General features: G+C 37.9%; 1 pseudogene; it reads right to left on the bottom strand.

The window, feature by feature from the left end:
• Window positions 1-3,058: 3,058 nt before the first annotated feature.
• Window positions 3,059-3,356, bottom strand: LOC102427528 (annotated as a pseudogene).
• Between the last annotated feature and the right edge of the window lie 3,940 nt (window positions 3,357-7,296).

Genomic DNA, 7,296 nt, shown 5'->3' with positions numbered 1-7,296 from the left:
ACTGCAGTGGGAAGGCCAGAGAGAGTTGGGGGGCAGGAGGGAGGGGAGTAAGAGATCAACCGAAGAACTTGTATGCATGCATATAAGCATAACTAATGGACATAAGACACTGGGGGGTAAGGGAGGGTAGGGGTGTGTCAAGGGCGGGGGGGAAAAAAAAAGGACACTTATGTAATACCCTTTGTAATACTTTAAGCGAAAAATAAAAAAATATTAAAAAAAAAAAGAAGACAAAGTATACTTTTTATTTGTACTGAAAGGGGTGTAAGAAGAATAAGAAGAAATGCCAAAACAGAATAACAAGTATAAGAAAGTGAAACAAAAGTAGGACTATGACATTAGGAAGAAAATAAATTCAAAACTCAAGAAGTATAAGTATATTAGAAGAGAACAGTAAAAGAGCAAAGAAGGGAGGATATAAAAAAATGAGATAAGGAAAAAGAAGGTATATTGAGAGGTATGATGAGAAGAATGTAGGAAATAACTTTACTAATATAATTTTTCTTCTGTGGAATGAAATTATCTTAGAAGGCTAAAGTTTATTGAGAAGACATTCAAAATGAGAAAAAGTCAATCTAAAAATTTCACATATCAATAGTAATAACATTTTAATCAACACTGGGATTTGAGTTTTAAAAGGAAATTGTTGATTTTTAAAAGAAAAATATTTAAAATTTTTGTGAGAAAAATTGAGGCCAAATGTTCAAATATTCCACTATTCAAACATTTTTACCATCAACAGGGACCTAGGACAATAGCACTTTATTAGTACAGGAGCAGAAAAACAATGGAATGGAAAATGTAATTTAAACTAGAAAATAAATTGACCAGTTTAATTTTATTAAGAAGACAGAGGGAAGAAAACATTACCAGCAGGAATGAAATTTAGCCGTGTTGAAAAATTTCCCAGCAATCTAAGCTACTGCTTTTCAAATGTTTTCAGTGGGAGAACTGTTCTGTTTTCCAAAGGGAATCTTTCTGCAGAAACCCAGTGAGTGTAGCAGGTAATGAAGTGATGATGGATTGCATCACTGGTGGTGGGGACCTTCCCTAGCAGTTACACAGTCCACTATCTCCTTTTCTCTCCTTCCAACACCCCTCCCCTTCCAGTCCAAAGCATAGAAATTAGTACTTTATAACAGAGCTGAGACCACCTTCTACCTAGCTCCCCTCTCAAATAATCTACTTCAGTCCATATAACTGAGTGAATATTACATTTAAACTTTCCCCACGGGCCCAGGAAAATGCTCTTCAAATCATGGAGAGTATCATTTACATCCTGGAAAAGAAGTCTAAAACACACCGATGTTGTCTTCTCATTTGGAAGATTTAAATTCCCAGAGGAGGCCATACAATTTATTTACCGAAATGTGCATGTTGTGGGTTGAATAGTGTTACCCCAAAAGAGAAGTTGAAATCTTAACTCCCAGTACTTGTGAAAGTGATCTTTACCAGCAGGAATGTGGAAATAGGGTCTTTGCAGATGTAATCAAGTTAAGATGAGGTCATTAGGGTGAACTCTAATCAAATATGACAGATGTCCTTAGAAGAAGAGGAAAATATAAGGGAAGACAGACACACAAGGAAGATGCTATGTGATGACGGAGACAGAAACTGGAGTGATGAAGCTATAAGCCAAGGAATTGACGACCACCCTCAGGAACTAGGAAGAGGCAAGGATGGGTTCTACCCAGACTCTCAGAGGGAACCTGCTGACTTCTAGAATCCAGACCTATAAGAGAATAAATTTCTATTGTTTTAAGCCACTAAGTTTGTGGTAATTTGTTATGGCACCCACAGGAAACTAATACGGTACTCAAGATTTTAATTCTAGATATTTCATTTTTTAAATTGATTTTTATTGATTTTAGACAAAGGGTAAGGGAGAAGTATAGAGAGATAGAAACATCGATGAGAGAGAAACATCATTCAGCTGCCTCCTGCGTGCCCCCTGCTGCGGATAGAGCCCAAAATACGGGCATATGCCTTGGCCGGGAATAGAACTTCTTGGTTCACAGGTCAATGCTCAACCACTGAGCCACCCTGGCCAGGTGATATTTCTTATTTTTTGTTTTGTTAATCCTCACCTGAGGATATTCTTCCATTGATTTTTAGAGAGAATGGAAGGGAGGGTGAGAGACAAAGAGCAAGAAACATTGGTTGCCTCCAGCAGGGGGCCGGGGATTGAGCTTGCAACTGAAGTACATGTCCTTGAGTGGAATTGAACCTGAGACCCTTCAGTCCACAGGCAGACTATCCACTGAGCCAAACCATCCAGGGCGATATTTCCTATTTTTAATGATTTTGGAAAGAAGGGAAAACATTTATTCTCAACATCTTAAGTAAAGGTGAGCTGCTCAAAGACAAGTACTATGCTTTATTTATCTTTCCACTCATGCAGCTTGTCACACTGTGCCTGATACTATTAGGCACTCAGTAATTTCTGGTTTATTTACTAATAATGAGTGAACCCACTGGAAGATGCCTGAGTCAAGGAATTAAATAAGCATCATAAATCAGATCTACACAATGCAAAAATAATTATTTTGGAAAGGTAAATTTCTATCAGCTGTCTAAATTTTGGGGCTGTGTGACAGTATCAATGTTTTCAGAGATACAAAAGGGAAAACTCTGTCAAAGGAAGCTTATCTTAATATTATGACTTTAGTTTTATGTAAGTTAAATCTATGTGGCACCTGAAACTTTCTAGGAAATGTTCATGCAATGTAAATTTTACTTTAAACCAGAATTTGAGCCTGAAATATGGTAACAGTTGAGGAATCCAAGACAAAGGTCTCTGGGGAAATCACCCCTCCCCACCATATTAAGGGGCCACCTTGTGGGTTAATTTAATTTCAAGCTGGTACAGGTTCAGGCACATTTTCTTTGGTTTTAACTTATTTCTTCATTCATCCCTATTTAATCAATCAATCAATCAATCAATCAATCAATTAATGATTTTACAACAAAAGCTTTATAAAAAACATTTTTCCACATTGTACTCAGTCCAACAGAGCCCAGGCTGTGGGATTGCTGCTCTCCATCCACAGTAAAGGCTTTAGGCTTTGCCTCTTAGCATATTCCTCAGGGCTTTGGCTACCTCATCAGCACTGAAGTTGCTCAGAGACGTTGTTCTCTTGGCTAAATGCATAGTGGGCCCAGAGCTTGGGCTGCTAATCGGAGCACTCTCAGATTTGGATGGGCAGGCCAAGATTAATCTTCTTTAGCTCCATATAGCATTTCTTGATGAAGTCCCTGATACCCTGGCTGTCAGGCAAGCAATGGCATAAGTGGACACACATCTTTCGTAGGCCTGGTTTGGCCCTGATCTCATGAGTTGCTGTGGCTGCTGCCATCTCCACTAGTACCCAACCAACCCTTTGCTCCATTTCTATTCATGAAAATACATGAATGAGCAAATGGAACACTCTTGGTTTTCTCATGCATTTTGATGGGTGCTAGGGGGTTTCACATATTATATCTCTATGTATTTTTTTTTCCAATTATGGGGTTTTTACTGTTTTGCTATTTTTCTTTTTTGAACTTTTTAAAATTCTAGACTTACAAAAATGTTGTAAAAATGATACAAGAAATTTCCATAAACTCTTCATTGAGATTCCTCAGATTTATATCCAAATACTTCAGTGTGTATTTCCTAAAGTTAAGGACATTTTCTTCTGTAACCATAGCACATTTTGTAAAGCCAGGATATCAATGTGATACTATTATCTAACTGATGGACCTTATTCAATTTTTGCCAGTTATTCTTTTTATCTGTCCGGGAGCCAATTTAGCATCTTACATTGCATTTCCTTGTATGTCTGTTTAGCCTCTTTATGCTCCTTCTCAGTTCCTTGGTCCTTGCCTTTCATAGATGCTAAAATCCTTAACAAAATATTAGCAAATCAGATCCAGCTAAATGTTAAAAAGGTCATACAACATGACCACGTAGGATTTATTCCAGGAATGCAAGGCTGATATAATATTCACAAATCAACGAATGTGATACATCACATAAATCAATTGAAAGACAAAAATCACATGATCATATCAATAGAGGCAGACAAAGCATTCAACAAAATCCAATACCAATTTTTGATAAAAACTCTCAGCAAAGTGGATATAGAGGTTTTAAACCTCAACATAATAAAGGCCAAATATGACAAACCTACAGCCAAAATCATAGTCAATGAGCAAAAACTAAAACCAGGAACAGGAACAAGACAAGGTTGTCTGTTTTCACCACTTTTATTTGATACAATACTGGAAATCCTAGCCACACCCATCAGACAAGGAGAAAAAAATTAAAGGCATCCAAATTGGAAAGGAGGATGTAAAACTGTCATTATTTGCAGATGATGTGATGTTGTACATGGAAAACCCTAAAGACTCCACCAAAAAAACTACTTGATTTAATAAATGAATTTGGCAATGTAGCAGGATATAAAATTAACAACCAGAAGTTGATCGCATTTTTATGCACCAATAATGAACTCTCAGAAAAAGAAACTAAAAAAAAAAAATCTCATTTACCATTGCAACAAAAAAAATTAAGACACTTAGAATTAAACTTAACCAAGGAAATAAAAGGCCTGTACTTGGAAAACTACAGAATGTTGAAAAAAAGAAATAGATGAAGATATAAACAAGTGGAAGAGTATACTATGTTCATAGATTGGTAGAATTAACATCAATAAAATGTCTACACTATCGAAAGTAATCTATAGATTCAATACAATACCTATTGAAATACTAATGGCTTAAATCACAGATGTAGAACAAATACTCCCAAAATTTATTTGGAACTAAAGAAAACTATGAATTACTGCAGTAATCTTGAGAAAGAAGAACAAAGTTGAAGGGATCACAATACCTCCATAATCAAAATAGCCTGGTATTGGCACAAGAACAGTCATATAGATCAATGAAAAGAACAGAGAACCCATAAATCGACCCAAGCCATTATGCTCACTTAATATTTGACAAAGGAAGCAAGAGTATATAATGGAGTAAAGACAGTCTTTTCAATAAATGGTATTGGGATAATTGGACAGGTACATGCATGAAAATGAAACTAGACCACCAACTTACACCACACACAAGAATAAACTCAAAATGGATAAAATACTTAAATGTAAATCATGAAGCCATAAAAACCCTAGAAGAAAATATAGGCAGCAAAATATCAGATGTCTCATGGAGCAGAATTTTCACTGATACAAGAGAAAGAAAGGAAAAAATAGACAAGTGGGACTATATCAAAAGAAAAAGCTTCTGAACAGCAAAAGAAACCAGCATCAAAATGAAAAGGGAACCCACTGTATGAGAGAACATTTGCCAATGTTTGCCAATGATACATTTGATAAAGGGGTAATGTCCAAAATATATAAAGTACTCATATAACTCAACAAAAGGAAGACAAAAAATCCAATTAAAAAATGGGCAGAGGACCTAAATAGACAATTCTCCAAAGAGGACATACAAAAGGCCAAGAGACATATGAAAAAATGCTGAACGTCACTAATTATCAGAGAGATAAAAAAATTAAAACATGAAGTACCTCCTCATGCCTGCCAGAATGGCTACCATTAATAAATCAACAAACAAGTGCTGTCGAGGATGTGGAGAAAAAGGAACCTTACTACACTGCTGATGGGAATGCTGATGGTACAACCACTTTGGAAAACAGTGTGGAGTTTCCTCAAAAAATTAAAAACGAAACTGTCATTTTACCCCTCAAATTCTTGCTGCCCCCTTGACTCTGTGAGGCCTCCAAACAGGTATTTTAAGTATTCTTACCCAACCTTTTAAGTTGTTCTATACGGTAAGTTTGGCTTATTATAAGCTGGTCTACTATAGCTGGAATCATGTATTAAATTTTTAGAAAAAACATTTCACTTATTCTCCTCTGAGACTAAGATTGAATGATTTTTCTAAGGTAACATGTCTAATTCTGTGCAGAACCAGAATGTGTACCAGGTGTTTGTCCAGTTCTCTTTTCAAGACTCTACAGCTCCCTGTAGCAACCACATCTGAGGTTTGACACCTCAGTCAAGGCAACAAAGAGAGTGTTTGAACAGGTCAGAAGGGAAGGGAAGGAGCAAGCAGAATTGAGGGCGACAGAGCCAGCAAGGGTTCTCCTGCTTGTTTGTTCGCCGTAGCTGCTGTTCTCATCCTGCGTTTGGCTGAAGCCACAGTTCTGATGGAGACAGTCATGTTCATCACTCATTCATGGACACAGCCTAAGACTTGTGGCCACTTGGATCTGAAAAGGTACATACAGTAGGAAAGCTCCTCAGGTGATATTGGTCTCTAGCTGTTGGTTGATTTAGAATACTGGGCAAGGATCTTTATTGCTTTTGGGACATGTATACAGTGAGGCAAATTGTACCTTGGGCCTGAAAGACAATTGGCTTGGTCTAAAAGGAACTAAACACATAAGTGCTTTATTCACAACACCAGAAAGTACAAGCCACAAAACTCCGCAGTTAGCATTTTTTCCTTCTGTGGAAAACGAGCCAACAGACATCACAAACGTGGCTTGAAGTCTGACCTTATTTGGAGGCTGAATGGAGAATGCTGCCTCAGGGCTGGGTGGGAAGGGGAGGCAGCAAGTGGAATGAAGGGAGAGGTCAGTCTGCTATTTTGTGGAGGAAGTCAAACCACAGAACAACTTTTCAGTTTGAGATGACGTGGTAATGGGTATTTCCCTCATTTCTCCCCCAAAAGTCATGATGGCTGACTACTGGTGATTGTCAAGATGGAGGCTGGGGTGAAGTTCTTGCCCAGATTCCTTCCCTCTACATACTCAAGAATGAGAAATACTAGCAATGTCCATGATGAAAAAAGTCTCATCAGTGACACTACTTTCTGACAAATGCATGTAAAATGGACACTTATTCCCCTCCTCACTTTTATCTCCACTTTTCATGGGGAACAATCCTGGAATGGAAACTTTCAGACTCTCTTGCTTACTTTTCCCAAAAAGAAGGAGCTAATATGATTGGTGATAGCTTATTGTTATTTTAGGTCTGCAATTCCCAAAGGTGGGGTAGCTGGGCCTCAACAGCAAACATAAAACAAGCAATAACAAAATCCAACCACAGGACTTGTATGCATGCATATGAGCATAACCAATGGACACAGAATGGGGGGGAGGGGGAGGGCAGGTGCTGGGGGGTGGGGGCGGCTGGGGCGGGGAGAAAGGAGACTTATGTAATACTTTAAACAATAAAGAATTAGCCCTGGCTGGTTTGGCTCACTGGGTAGAGCATCGGCCTGGGGAACTGAAGGTTC

This window comes from Myotis lucifugus, unplaced genomic scaffold (assembly GCF_000147115.1).
Source record: "Myotis lucifugus unplaced genomic scaffold, Myoluc2.0 scaffold_7929, whole genome shotgun sequence".
NCBI classification, from domain to species: Eukaryota; Metazoa; Chordata; class Mammalia; order Chiroptera; family Vespertilionidae; genus Myotis; species Myotis lucifugus.
This window is presented reverse-complemented; position numbering and strand designations above follow the sequence as displayed.